The sequence below is a fragment of the Achroia grisella genome, unplaced genomic scaffold (assembly GCF_030625045.1).
Source record: "Achroia grisella isolate CSIRO2021 unplaced genomic scaffold, CSIRO_AGI_Agris_v1 utg544, whole genome shotgun sequence".
Classification (NCBI taxonomy): domain Eukaryota; kingdom Metazoa; phylum Arthropoda; class Insecta; order Lepidoptera; family Pyralidae; genus Achroia; species Achroia grisella.
The window spans coordinates 1914416-1930007 of record NW_026712929.1 but is presented as its reverse complement, the minus strand read 5'-3'; positions in this window follow the sequence as shown (position 1 = coordinate 1930007).

Below are 15592 nucleotides of genomic sequence, written 5' to 3'. Positions count from 1 at the left end.
CTGCAAACCGAAATACAGTCTGCAAGTATATTCATTAAAATAAAACCAAATAGATAACTTCAATGTAACGTCTATAAAAGAAGAAAAAGTAGTTTGGTCCTTTCATTTTCTTTTATAATGTGGAATGAAGCATTGTCACTACTTTAAGTACTTTCAGTTTAGAAAATTAAATCCCAACTATTTTGAAATGAGTAGGTACGAAATAGAAAATAAATTAGATATAGGTAGACATTGATGTTTATCTAAATAAATATCGATACATCAAATCCTGTTTAGTGTTTGTTCAGACTTTTCAATAGCACGTTAATTTGTTTGTACAAATATGAAACGGCCCGCAAACGATTTGATTAAAATTTAAATCTGCTCCATCCTGATATTTGTATTCGGTAGTCGTTCAGTTGTAATATGATACAATAATGATATTTCAGTTCATTATGAGTTCACTTATGTAGGTGTGTGTTAGTTATCACGTTACAATATTCAGTTACCAGTTGGAATATATATATATACCTACTATATGCATACTTGTAACTGAATTTAGTTTTGTTTGTAATTATGATAATAAAATAAGAGAATCTTCTTTTCTTAGGTACTAAGGCAACTTATTGAACTCTAGTACCTACTAAGGCATACTTTAACCAAAGAGGCAACGGCTGTTTTTAAATTAAGTAAATCAGACTACCTGCATTTATTAAATATATTTATTTGGTATGGTGGTAAAATGATCGTAATCTAGACATATGGCAAAAGTAAATGCAAATAAAATGGTAGCTTCAATATTTATAAATAAATAACTGTTATGAAGGCGATGGGGTAAAAAGCTCATTATCACCTGTCAATATTCGTGGTTAATGCAATGATTCTAAAAGTAACAGGTGCAATTTTTTTGTATGGATAATGTAAACTCTCAATCATTCTAAGTAATAAACCATTGGCGATAACGCTTTCTGAAGTTTTTAATGATTTATACCGTGATATCTTCGCCAATTCTCAGCGATTTTTATTGTTTATTTTTCTACCGCTAGCACATACTACATCTATACTTCCGTATGTCAAAAGGTATATTGTAATTTTATTTAATGATGAATGAAAGGAGAATATTCAGATATACTTTTCTAAAAAAAGTTTAGTTGCCAGATTATCAGTAAATGCAAACAACAACTATAATTTGTAGAGTTGATTAGTGTTCGCCATGTGCTGATTAGGTATGTACCTAGTGCGGTTTAATTGAATGGCTGTTACTAATGAATATAGCTGCGGTCGAATTTGTTTCCGTATTAATTTACAAAGTCCATTTAGATGTCTGTATGACTAAATATATTCCTTAGTTCAAGTGAATTTCACCACAACAAGCTTATAAAACAATATTAATATTATTTTATATGCATAAAAAGAAAATGAAAGAAAAAACACGGCGACGAGTGGTCGTATAATATCAATTGGCATACAGCATTCGCAATATCATTAGCAGGTATTTAGCCTTTTCCCGAATGCGGTTTGCAGTCAATTTGTCGAGTGCATTTCCATCTGTGTGCACTCAGCCGTCCAAATATGTCATATTAATTATTTATGAAATTAATGCCATCGGTGAAAACGATCAGCGGTATCGGTCGAGAGTGGACTCTATCTTTATTAGATTACCAAATCACACACAGAAATTGTATAGTATTACTTCAGCATCTGGATTGGGAATAGGCAGCTGCTTGTATACTGTACCTGAGTAACTTAAGGAACCAGCGTACGTTACGAACAGCCTGTAGGTATATCAAATAAATGGTTTGAATTGTAATCATCAAGAACCTATAGGTACAGTGCAATAGATACTGAATTGGTTTCGGTTATCGTGTTTGGTCATTTACTTTTTTTTAGTTTTGTCATTTACTAAAGTTAAGTCTTTTTAACGATAAACATTGCTTATAAATATAAATTGATCAACAGAAATAAAGTCACGATATATTTATTATATATGATATAAAAAACTTCTATTTATTCATAAGATATCTATTATAATAATATTTAATTCTTTGAATAACATTTTAATTAAATTTGATATTCAAATAGATAATACCTACCTACCTACCTAATTTGTGGTGGCAAATATCCGCAGAAATATACCTATGTAGTCAGTGCGTTCTAAACAGTGCTGGAAATTTCCCGGCGATCTCAAGTAGTTATAGTATACAAACTTATTATGATACTTATGGAGTAGGTATATACATTCAAACTACAGGGTCAATATTCTCGAGGTTTGTGTTTACATTGAAATAGTTCACATGATATTAAAAATGTTACGTTCAAAATCTAAATCAGTAATAATCATTATATCTATCTTTTACAATTTTATCAGTTTTTTTTATCTGCTAGCTATTGGTTCATATCGATGGCATCTATATTAAACAATATACTTACAGTCTGTGTCATTTGAAATAATGTCCTTTTCAATTAAGATTTTTATTAAGTATTTATAAAATATTGAGAACATCCTTCTCATAAAAATATTTATGTTAAAGCAGATTTATAACCAAAAATAAAGTAAGATAATTTATGTATAATTTATAATTATTTGCACTGACACTGCTATTTATACTCAATACGGACCATGGTTGTCTCATAATAACACCACAAGTTGAATCAACTTTTATGTTCTGTCTACTAAACAAAAATATTATCTATTAAGTACTCCGATCCCCGCAATGAAACTGTCATGTAGAAACTCAAATAGGTATTCCGAGTTAGTTTTGTGTAAACACCCATCATACTCTCATATGAGCATGCATATTATGATATAACTAGACAGGTTTTATTACGGCACGGACAGACGTGGCCAAGGATCTCGCATTTCACGCGAAGTCGTCTCTCAAATATTATTACCAGTATGCCTAAGCAAGTACTTTAATATGGCACCTTTATGACACTCCTGTACCGCAAGTGGGTGACGTTAATTTCGCATTTGCTATATAGATATGAGAATTGGAATATTTTCCTTGTGAGTTAAATATTTGAGTCACGTTATAAGTAGGCACGTGTATATGTGTATATTATAATTTTGTTATCTTTTGTTTAATATTTATTAAAAACAACTATTAGTTCAAGAAAAAAATTATTTAAACCAAGATATGACAATTTTTGGCTCAATATATAAAAATAAGTCCGCAAATACACGAATAATAACATTTAGAAAGAAATTTTGATTTAAGTTGACGGGAAAGTGATGAAAAAAATTAAAAAAGGACTTAAAAACCCCTTTTTTCAATATATCTCATTATCTATATATATAAGAAATATGACAAAATGTTTCAAATAAAAGTTGTAGAGGAAAACAATCTGCACAAAACAGGTTTTTTCATTTTTTCTTTATCTGGTGTTGGTTAGCCACAAAAATTAAAAACTATTTTGGCTTGTTGTCAACTGGAAAAACTAGTAAAAAGTAAATAAAAGCCCTGTATAACGCAGCGTGCGCATCACACAGATAATGGAGCAAGAGCCTACGACGGCCAGACCAGTATTATTAGTAAATGTGAAAGTTCTTCTATGTGTGTCCCCAACACAGGTAAGAACGATCCCCACACATGAAACCTGGATCGTGGTTCGGCAGGTAATAAGTAACAAAGGTGTAAAAATTTTCATTTCATATTCGTTAAATTCTGAAACTAAATTTTTTCACATATCTATTGTTCGTAACAGTATTATAACTTGCGCTGCTCATTGCCAGACACTTAGCATGGTTACAACCCCCCGCCGGACACTCCCAAACTATAATATTTCACAATTATACTTACGTTATATTATGAAAGCTGAATTTTATATTAAACTATTAAACTGAGTTTCCTTAATTGCCAAACAGTTTTTTTGGTTCTATCATCCTACCTATCCTACTAAAAATTTTAATGCCAGTTTATTTCTTTTATAATACAACAAAATAATGATTGCTATTCACATAGGTATTCTGAAAAAAACTTCATGACAAAGAGAACCGATTAAAAATTTGTCACAATACAGTGTTAGATTTTGCAACAAGAAATTAGCTGCCAATCGCACTGAACACACTATTATAAGTTCATGCATTGTTTTACTGTTTTTAAAACTCGTATGGAGTTGCATTAGCTATTGTAGAATGTGTACAATCAGCCACAAAGCTTTCTTTATCGAGTCAAACTTGTATGCAGATTAATTGTGTGACGTACCGATACTATCATGTTTGTATACAATACTTATAAATCATTCGTACCTTTTTAACAGATGTGTTCATTAGTGTATGATTTGGTTATCAAACTGTTAATTAGATTTGTTACAAATAATTATCTAAACCTAACCAGAATTATCTAATAGTTATTCTAATAGAATTACCTATAATTCTATTAGAATAACTTATTAATCGTAATTTAACAAGATCTTATTTAAAGTTAATCAAAAGTTGACAACAGTAGAGTTACTTTTGACTGATGTCAACTGAATAACTACTCCTATCTAGTTTTAATTAATGACAACCAAGTTCAGTCGACTGATATAATAGTTTTCTATTCGCTATCAGACAAGATCATCACATGATCGGATAAGAAAATGATAGAGTAAGATAGTCGATGAATAAAATTATGATCAGCATTCAATCTGAGAACATCTTGTTTTGTCCTCGGGATAACACCCCAGAGATAACCAGAGAGAAACATCTGTCTCAAGTAGCTCCGATCTCCGCTTCGTATAATGCATTTAATGTTTACAAACCGACATTCAATTTTAAAGTTGATACCTCATGGTGTTTATATGTTTTTATAACCATATAAATCTTTTACAACATGTTTTCATTTCTCATTTAATATTTTTTTTTACAAAAATAATTTTCATTAATAACATTTGAGTATTTCCTTACATGAGATATCATATTTCAATTTCACCTTCTCTCAGTTCACCTCCCCTGGTAAATTAAGCGCGATTGGGTGATATTCCGATCTAAATTAATTATTATACCCCTATGCCTATATTAACGAAATAGTATCTTATTAAAAATAATAATCGAATTTTCTATTCTCCAATACATGTATATACATTTAAAAAAATTCAAGATTCTAATACATTTTAATACTATCATTATATTATTATCATTAATTGCGGAAAATCTTATTTCAGGAACCTTCACAAACAAAATTACGATTAGGTAACTACATAGCTATGTATTAGATATTTAAAACAGTTATATTAAAAAAAACCACAGAATCTCGTGGCTACCTATTTACAATAGATAATCTAAATACCAGTTTCCATGTCTCAAACTTAAAAGCTTTTGAATACATTTGCTTTGTCTATTTACCTGCTGTTTTGTTGTTTACTAAAGCTTTACAAAGCTTCCTTCTATTTTAGAGCCTTACGTATATTTCAAATATTCCGTCTCTATTTTTCCCTAGTATGATACAAAATAAATATTTTTAATGTTTCGTTATGTAAGAACTATATGTACTTATTACCTGTTCTATATAGGTTATACATGCCCAATTATACATAATAATACTTACAGGATATTTCTTTTTATATTAATTTTTGTTTCCTAAAAATGCATTTGACTGTACCACCTACGTGTACGTGTATGTTGTTTAATTTCGTAGTGAACTGTTAAAACTCTTATTCATACTAATTAAAATTAAGTCTGTCTGTCTGTCTTATTATATTTATATTTAACTTTTCACGAATATATGTATACCTACCATAAAATAAATTATATCATGACAACGGGACAAGATACATTTATATTTTATTTATAAAAAAAAACAGATGCTGTCACTGATGTCAGTTCATTTCAAATATGTATTATTAATGTGAATAATATAATCTAATACGAGTAATTTGAGATAACGATAACCTATATCCGTCCCCTTAATACAATTTATCCACATCAAAATAGTTTGAAACATCTAAAAGAACTAAATATTGTATAATCTATATCAACCCTTAGCATTAATATCGTCCTTCGTGTGTTGATATATCCAGGAAAAGCGCACAAACATATTAGTATACGTGGGTAAACCTTGGTCAAACTATCGCAGGGTCGTGCGTGATCGTACCGGGGTTGGCAGGATCTCGAGCTCACGCAACGTGACAACTGGAGGGTCACAGATACATAGCTACAACATCATAAATCTACACAGACTATGCAAACAAACGCCGTAGATAGTCGTAATAAGATTGAATGTAATTGTAATCTTTCTATCATGATTTTCATCTACTGATATTAATAACGTAAAGACAATTAGACATTTATAGGAAGTAGATACTTTTTAATAAATTTAATTTGATATGTTAAACATGTTAATCACATCCCGGATTTCAGTTTTTGTGTATGTTACATATTGAACAACAGTACGTGTTTTTATTAATATTTCGATAGTTTCGCAATTATCTTTATAGAGCACGTTTTACATTAATGTACTAGTTTTTATTCTGTCGCGTATATTTTTTCTTGTAAAAACATATGGTTCAATACGATAGGTATAAGATACCTCCCGTTATTCTTCTATGCATCCAGAAGTTCGTTTGTGAGTTGGAGATGATCCAACTTACCAGCTACGTGTCTTTCACTCTATGTATGTTACCTAGTTCGTCCAATGCATTTGCCTGTGGTTGATTTATCTCAATCAAGAAACTGAACGGATAATGGTAAAATATTTCACTCACTTCAAAAGTATATGTAATAATGACACAATCATTACTACAAGTATTATAAAGTGCATACACAAATACGCAAACTAATACAAAACAAGTAATTAAATTCGTGTTTAATTATGTAGCATATAATGATTAGGTAACAATCGACAATTACAGCAATTCACATAAAGTATATACAATTTATTAGATAAATATAATTTCAAGTCATAATACGATTTTTATGTAATTGTTTAAAAGATTGAATAATCAAATCATAAATTTTTATAATTGTCCATATTTTATTTTATGTTTAACGTTGTCATAACCAAAACCTTGAGAGGTAGAACTAACAGGAGATTACTGATGTAGGTAAACACAAAATATGGCTCTGCCCTTTTTCTGAAATCGATAAATAATAAACAGATATTAATTCACATCAATTTGTATTTTTTGAACCGTAGATCCATAAGATCATAGTCGGAAGTAAACGGACAATCTAGAGAAGTGCACGTCGGGGTATCTACGAATCGCAGTAATTGTGAACGTACATAAAAATCCACGTGTTTACGGACCCCACAGGCCAATATCCAACAGACTGATTGCTTCTTTATTGTTACACGATAAAAATGTTTATTGGATGCTCGTAAAATGTACTCTGGCGACTCGCGAGACCCAGTAGCCAATATATTTTAAACAACCCTGTAACTAAACTTTTATAAAGTTTAGACTTTAAACAGTAAGTAAATTTACTAATAGCAATAACAAATTACATTTGCATGTAATACGTTTAATACCTCGCAATGGTTCCTTATTGTTACTAAGTCTGTGATACATCTGCCCAGTGACTTAGTAAATATACGATGTACCGCTCCTTTTCATTCTGGATGTCGTACAAACATATACATACAGCACAAATACATTGATGAAAGAGAAAACTTGAAATAAATCGCCGAGATCTCTCCCTACGCAGTCCAAGGGCGGGACGACGTATCAATAACACTACCAGCCGCTCTACACTAAAAACGAATTCGCCTATACCTTATACTCTTGAATTATACAGTTATAAGTTATTAACTTTTTAATTTCATATTTCGCAGTGATTGAAATAACTAACTGACATTGTTATACATTTATTCAGTTTAATCGTGATTACGTTTCAACAGAAGAGTACAAAAATTGATTAGATTGAAATCGATATAGACCTTGGACTCCAGAATTGACCTGCTGATATAATATTCACAGACTTATACTTTTCGCAGTTTATCCAATACCCGACGCGAGTTGCGAACAAATTCACCTTCCATAATAACTATAATTGTAGATAAATAAACAAGTATACATACAATAGACCTTCAAGTTTGTAATCCCTGATGGCATTGTCAGAGACTATGTCAACTGTTCAAGTTAGGGTGACCGCATCACTTAGCATGCCCACCGTGATTTGAACTTGTGCCTGTCGACCTGAGTAGGGGTTGTAATGACTAGATTACGACGCACTTATTGCAGATAGATATGAGTAGATTTTAGTACTTAGTCTAGACTTGGATCTAAATCTTTTTTTAATTTTTATTCATCGCTCTCTTACCATCCATAGAACTGTGTGGAATTACTAAAAAAAATAAGCGCTCCGGTACCCAAATCGTCGAACCGTTCAAATCGTTTAGTAAACACCGAATAGGTTGTGTATAAGTGAGGTACAACTGTTTTAATCGAATGGAAACGGAACAAAGTGAAAATGTACACCTCAATTATTCGAACAGTCGGTTGCTGGACAAATAACCACGTGTCAACGAGAAATACTGTAATATTAAATTGTTAGGAAACATTGTTTCCAGTTTTATCGTCCTAAATGTAATAATAACTGGACCATAGTATCTACTTTACATGTGAAAACATTGTTGAGAGCGTATTTTATTACCTGTAGGTAAATACATTTAAAATTTTGCTTCTTTCACATTACCTATTTAATAATAAATACTTGTATATTTTTAGTAGTCGAATCCTAGAAAGAAATGTGCACACATTTGATAGGCACAGCTACAGCGAGTACTTGAAAATCTTTAAAATATCTCATATTAATCTATGTTACAGTTTATTTATTCTTTAGATAAAAGTTTACATTGTAAGACTTAGAATACATAAAGTAAATGTAAAGTACCTTATTAATCAAATAGGCTTCTGCACTTTTTTACATTTTTAATAAAACGAACTCCATGGAAAAAACGAATACTATAGAGTGGGCTTTTGTAAATTACACTCGACGCTATAGGTAGCAATTAAATTAAACCGGTCCTGTAGAATTGAAAAACTTAATGGAGTTTTTATACCTAGTGCATCTAAATGCGTAGACAATGCTTTTTAATGGTAAATAAAAATCACTTTCTAAATTTTCCATTGAGTAAGTACCTTAAATACACACGTTCGTTCTGATATAGATATGTAGTATTAAATAAATGTCTACATTACTCACATTATTTAGTCAGTTTATAAGATAGGTAATACTATAGCTGACGACATGACATATCCGAAACGTAGTTCGACCCTAAAACATTTTATCAGTTTGGGAACTGTTATTTACTATCGAAAATATCTAACTTTATTACAGCATTTCACAAACAAGTTTTTAAAACAACAGCGTTCCAAAATAAATAGCTATGACAGAAGATTCAAAGCACAATAGAATATATTGGAATACATATTAATATTTAGGACCACATTTAGTTATTATAGTACAGTTAAGTTTATTCCTATCTACTTATTTTATTTGTAGAATTATATTCTGTTATAAGGTATTCATTTAGAGTTTCACATTTCATTACAATTTTTGTATTAAATATTATATATGTTTATTATATTATATATGTATGGAAATTCTACAAATTTTAAAATAAGGCACTCGGAACTATAATTACTGCACCTCTATTCATCAGAACAACTGAATTGAATGAGAACGGTCATAGAACAAGTAGAACAGAGATCAAGAGCATATACATAGATATCGTATAGGGGCGCATACTAATATCCTTGCAAAACACTACGTGAGCTAATGCACTACAGAAAGCTTAAAAGACATCTTGTGTGGGATTTTAATTACTGATGAGGAAAACATTTGATATAAATTGACACAGTTTCGTCACTAGAGGTACAGTTCTCTTTCGTTAAGAAATTCCCGCAACAAATCTGCTAAGGGATTGGTGAACCTAATATAGAATATGAAAAATATATAGTTTTAGGTTTTGAATTTCCTACAGTAATGGCCAGAGACAATATTATTATTTTTTATCCGGATTCTCCTATCTCTTCAAAATTCCTCTTTACAATTGAATTGAAGGAATTGTATGTGTTAATGTATTATCTTACTACAGGATTCAATGCTCACTGCAATACACTTAATAGGCATTGTAGGTCATCCAAACGCCACATATATATAGGTATATGACAATTCTAGTAGATACTAGGTACTGCAAGTAAAGGGAACTGTATGCCAACGTGCTAAAGTGTTTTATAATATAACAGATTTGGCAATCAAGCGATTGTGGTAAGCCAAGCATGTCTGCAACTCCAGGGCTATCATGTCTCATAAGATTCTCTAGCTTGCCTGAATTACTCACTGAGATCAAAACCTCAGGACACAAGTATATGCTAAATATTTAATAAAAAATTGAAACAATATTTTTTAAGTTGAATGAAGTTTGCTAGTTGTCCATAACTCTAGCATTCTATTTTCATGCTTTACCTTATTTTCAAAAATATAGTTTTGTCAATAGTTTTTAATTAGAAATATCCTATGTTATCAATAATAATTGTATGCAATTCACACAACGTCATCTCGTCCTACGTAACTACAAACATAATGTAGGTACATAGAAATTACCCAGACAATAATCAATAATTAATACAAACAATCATACTCATGAATACAAATCTTTGTAAGGCGCGAGGAATCAAACCAGCGATCTTCGGAAATAAAGCGGCATACTATATCGCTAGACCAACGAGGCCATCATAATAAAATCATCTGAATACAGGTACTTATGAATACATCGCTCATATAAGGTAGTTAAAATTGTTGTAATAAAATGTTTGAGTGTATAAAATTGTATGTAGTATGATTGTAATATGTTATGAAATGTTATTAGGTGGTTTATAATAAGGTTTCATACAACGCACACTCCTCTGGTGTTCCAGGTTACGTAATCACTACTATTGCTACTACGGTATATAAAGAATATATGGTATTTTTAACATACCTATACCCGAAATATATGATATTTACTTTCTCTTCACCAAAGGTAAATAAAGCTAGTTCGGGGAAAATATAAATTCTAATATAGATACATGTAAATATATCAATTTATAGATAACCACGGTGATATTGTGATAGATCTTTAGAGAAAGATAATGGAAGATTCAGATGTGGGTGATAATGGAATGACTTCGCTAGGACTTTAGAATATAATTATAATAATTAAATAAAAACTTATTGAGTATACTATTGTATATTTTTTATTACTCCTTACTCCCGACTTGATTTCTGAAAACAAGATATATGAATTAACCGAGATACATATATGTATAGCTGACTTAATAAATATTGAGGAAGGTGGATTAAAATATACTTGATTACCTGAGGCTGGATTAAATATACATTATGATCATACTGGCAGATATCATAAAGAATATATATATATAAAATGTCCTTATAACAATGGCACTTTTCTTTAAATAAATGGAAACAATCCTACAGTCCACCTTATGACAAGTAGTAACAGTTATCTATACACATGAACAGCACCACGTACATCATTCATTCATCATCATTTCATTACGTGACGTCTTTGGCACCATTCATACGTTGCCATTCAAAACTTATGTCATTCAGTACTTATGTCATTCTTACATTATGCCTCAGTCATCATACATCATATAGTTTTACTGCTGTATCTTAACCTTCAACTGAAACACAATTTACAAAAGAAACTGCCAGGCAGCTGAAATAGTTGAGACGGAGGTATGCACGTAGATGACTTCTCATAAAGTGTACCTCGGTGGATACTGTATATAGTGAAATTAATAGATAATATAGAAGAATATTTATTATTACTGATGTCATTCCTTCATCATCCCTCCGTCATCACACATCCTGTAATTTTAACGACGTGTCTTACCTTTTAACTGAAACATAATGTATAAAACAAGCTGCATGACAGCTGAAATTGGTGAGACGGAAGTACATAAATGACTTTTTATAAAATCTCTGTGGATACTGTATATAGTGAAGTATTTATACATTATCTAATTAAACAATAGCATCCGTTAATATCGCAGCTTCCTATTGGGCAAGCCTCATAAAAAGCAGTCAATAAAACATAAAGCTTTAGTCCGTCCGCTTGGTCTCGAGTCGTCTCCAATAAAATACAAATAGAGTCGATTGAAATGCAGGACGAACCTGGCTGTTTACTTGATGCCGTCCGAGTCAACTATAACCAAGATTGCTTTTTCAGTTTCAATCACTTGTAAATTGTTATTGCGTAAATTAAAAAAATACGACTACTGTATTCGATAGTCACTGACTGAACTGGAATAAATTTATTGTACTGTAACATACAGCTACTTAATAGGTAGATGTAAAAAAATAATTAAATAGCCAAAATATTTTCAAAAGTAACATTTGAGTTTCTTGCCAGTTCTTCTCAACTAAAGTAGATTGAAGTAATAAAAAATTATGACTTGCAGGAGCGGCCGAAATCCTATGATAAATATTAATTTTAACTTTGACCATTGTACGCGCCATAATCTTTTTTTTTACAAGCTCACTATTTTTTATTACAGTAAGTATAGTTTAGTATATGCTTCAGCATTTCAGGTGATGAACATAGAAATTATCTGTGCCAAGATTTATATGATTGAAATAAATTTAAATTGATTACGTTATTTTTTTATTGATTGATACACATACTAAATATATTACGATTTCCAAGCACATTCAAATCTACATGTAAAACATCTATGCTGCAGAACCGACTGTTGGCATGGCGATGGCATCGCCACGTCATGCGTTACCATGCTACATAAAACTTCTAATACGATATAGTGATACGTCGCGATCGCCATGAAGAAATGACCGTATGAGCACATACACACATACATATTTCTTTTAAATGTAGTCGCCATCAAGTGAGAAAACCCAGTGAATGTAGAGCTAACAACTAATTAGGCACAATACACGCTTAAAAATGGTTATAATCAGCATTTTTAATTAAGCTAATGAAAAGGTCTTAATGTCGGAAGATAATTAATAACAGTTCAATAATCGCGTACAAGAAATATTAAACTTCATTACCAATTCTGACGTGCACACAATCATAATGGAAAAACTATATATATGTAAGACAATGAGATTTAAATATTTTTGTACAAACATGTACACAAATTTATATATACTTGTAATGTTTCAGGTTATTTTGTAATAACAGCTGCAGCTATTGTTATTTCCAAAAAAGTGCCAGAAAAATCCGATGGAATTAATAAGATATTAGATCATTTGATTAAACAAACAGAAAACGGAACACAAACAATTGAAAAGAATGAGAAATCAGGTAATGATTCGAGAATAATATTTCTAAAGCCTAATTTGAAGGATAAAAGTAAAATTACGAATGGTAAGAATGAAATGCCCAAAACAAGTGTACGAAAAGGTACTAGACCATTAGAACGTATTGATCAACATAATGACAACTCTGAAGAAAATAAGATAAATTTGAACAATGACATATTTATAAGAAAGCATTTATTTGAAAATGACAATAGTGCTAGTATAAAAGATGATGTGATATCCTTATTTAATCCAGACATATTATCGAAACTTGATTCAGATAAATTAACCAGAATAGGTTCAAAAGAACTCTCAAGTTTGATTGATACTAAAGCAAGAACTGGTGCTTCTGAAGAGGATTACCTTAACAATTTTAATAAAATTTTAAATTTACAATCTGATAATAAAAGTTCTGATGTATCAGAAAGTGATACGGCTGATTATAATAAAGACGGAGATAATTTTGATCCCGTAATGGGTAATATTGATGAAAAATTATTAGCCGAATTGCTTAGGAAAGAAAAAGAACCATCTTCATTAAAGGAACGAGTTAGATCCGATAATCTTATGTGGGATATAGTACGTTCGGTTCAACATAATGATAAACCTTCATTTGATATAACTAATGGTCCTAATATTTACAAACCATATTCAAGTATTACCAAAAAAAGTTTCTGTTGTGGAAATAATTGGAGTAACCTATTATCTAGTGTATGGAAAATGCAAAAATATAATCGGATGAATTATTTAATTAATAGAATGGTGACAGGAATCATTTATCGGCCTTTATATAATAGTTTTGTATATAAGTAATAAATAATTTAGCAAATATTATTTTAATCACTCAATGAGATTAATATTAGAATTTAAACACTACTACTAAATATTACGTAGCTACTGTCAAGAATTCGTGGATACATTTCATCGCTGTATTTGATACTACAGGTAGTCACCGACAGCTAGTTAGCGAAGTTGTGAATGGGAACACAAAGAACCAACCCACAATTCGTAGTCTAACTAGTGAGCAACCAAACACGATCAACCCCATCTAAACTAAGCTCAAAGATCTAGTTAGCTGCAGATGATTCTCTCGTTCATTGTCATGTTTGCTGTTGTCATGTTACCTACAGACGCAAACGCGCTCGTAAAGGTATACAGGTACAAAACCGATTGTTAGAAACAAAATTCACTCGTGCCGTAGTTACAAATTAATTAAATTGCTTTGACCGACTATTTCGGAGTTTTTAATCTCTAAAGAATAATCTATACCGAAAGTCGCTGTTTTCGTCTGTCTTTTTTCCTCTGAAAAATAACAGTTTTCAGTAACATTTAAAAAAATCTTGCGGAAGGTTGATATTTGTGTTCCTATTTATATTATTACTCATTATTTATTTACAATAATTGTATAATTAAGGTAGATAATTTTTTATTTTACCAAATGATTGCGTTTTGTTGTACCTCATTTGTTTCAAAATACAAGAAAATGATGTAGTTGTGGATACCTAATTGAATTCAGCAATTTATTTGGGGAATAAATTAATTAAAAACATTTGTCGGTAAAGTAGTACGAATGTGGTTGATTGTGGCGTACCTACAAGACGAATTTAATCTTTCTCTAAGAAAATTACTGCGGCATGAATCTCTAGTATAATTGATTTCTTTATTCAGAAAAACTGCAAGTCCGTTCGTTGTAGCTCTGGCTAAAGAAATATCAAAGAGTTAATTTGCATATAAGATAAACATCGTTATAAATAAGCATTATCTAAATATAAATCGTATAAAAAATAATTTTACAATTTCTATCGAAAGTCCATAACAACATAGATTAAAAAAATAAAACCAATTTTTAAATATACCTACAGGTACAAATGAATCTCATTTATCCATACCATAAGTCACTTGAGTTAAAAGTAGGCCTATTTGTAAATTTCGACCCTCTCCTAATACTACATTTCCAATTTTAAGATGGTGGTAACGGCTAAGTTTTTAAAAATCTTAGTCTTCTCAAATTTTAAGTTGATAGATTTTCATTTTAAATAGAACCTCTAAAATGGGTTTTAATCGTATTCTTCTGAAGTATAATGCTTGTTTAGTTTCATACAAAAAAACAGCTCTTATCGCAACAAATTAATAAAACTGTCATGTGAAATAGGTAAAGACAATTGGATTTTTAAGTCCTATAATAATAACAAATTTCGACTACTGTTATTCCAGATGATGTTGTCAGTCAATTGTCGACCCAGCACTTATGATACGCCCACAACGTGGAAGTGGTACAATCTTCCACCTTTAATTGACAGTGTATCCGTCACGAGAGTCAGTCGGAAATATAAATCAACAAATTTGATTTGATTTGATTTGAAT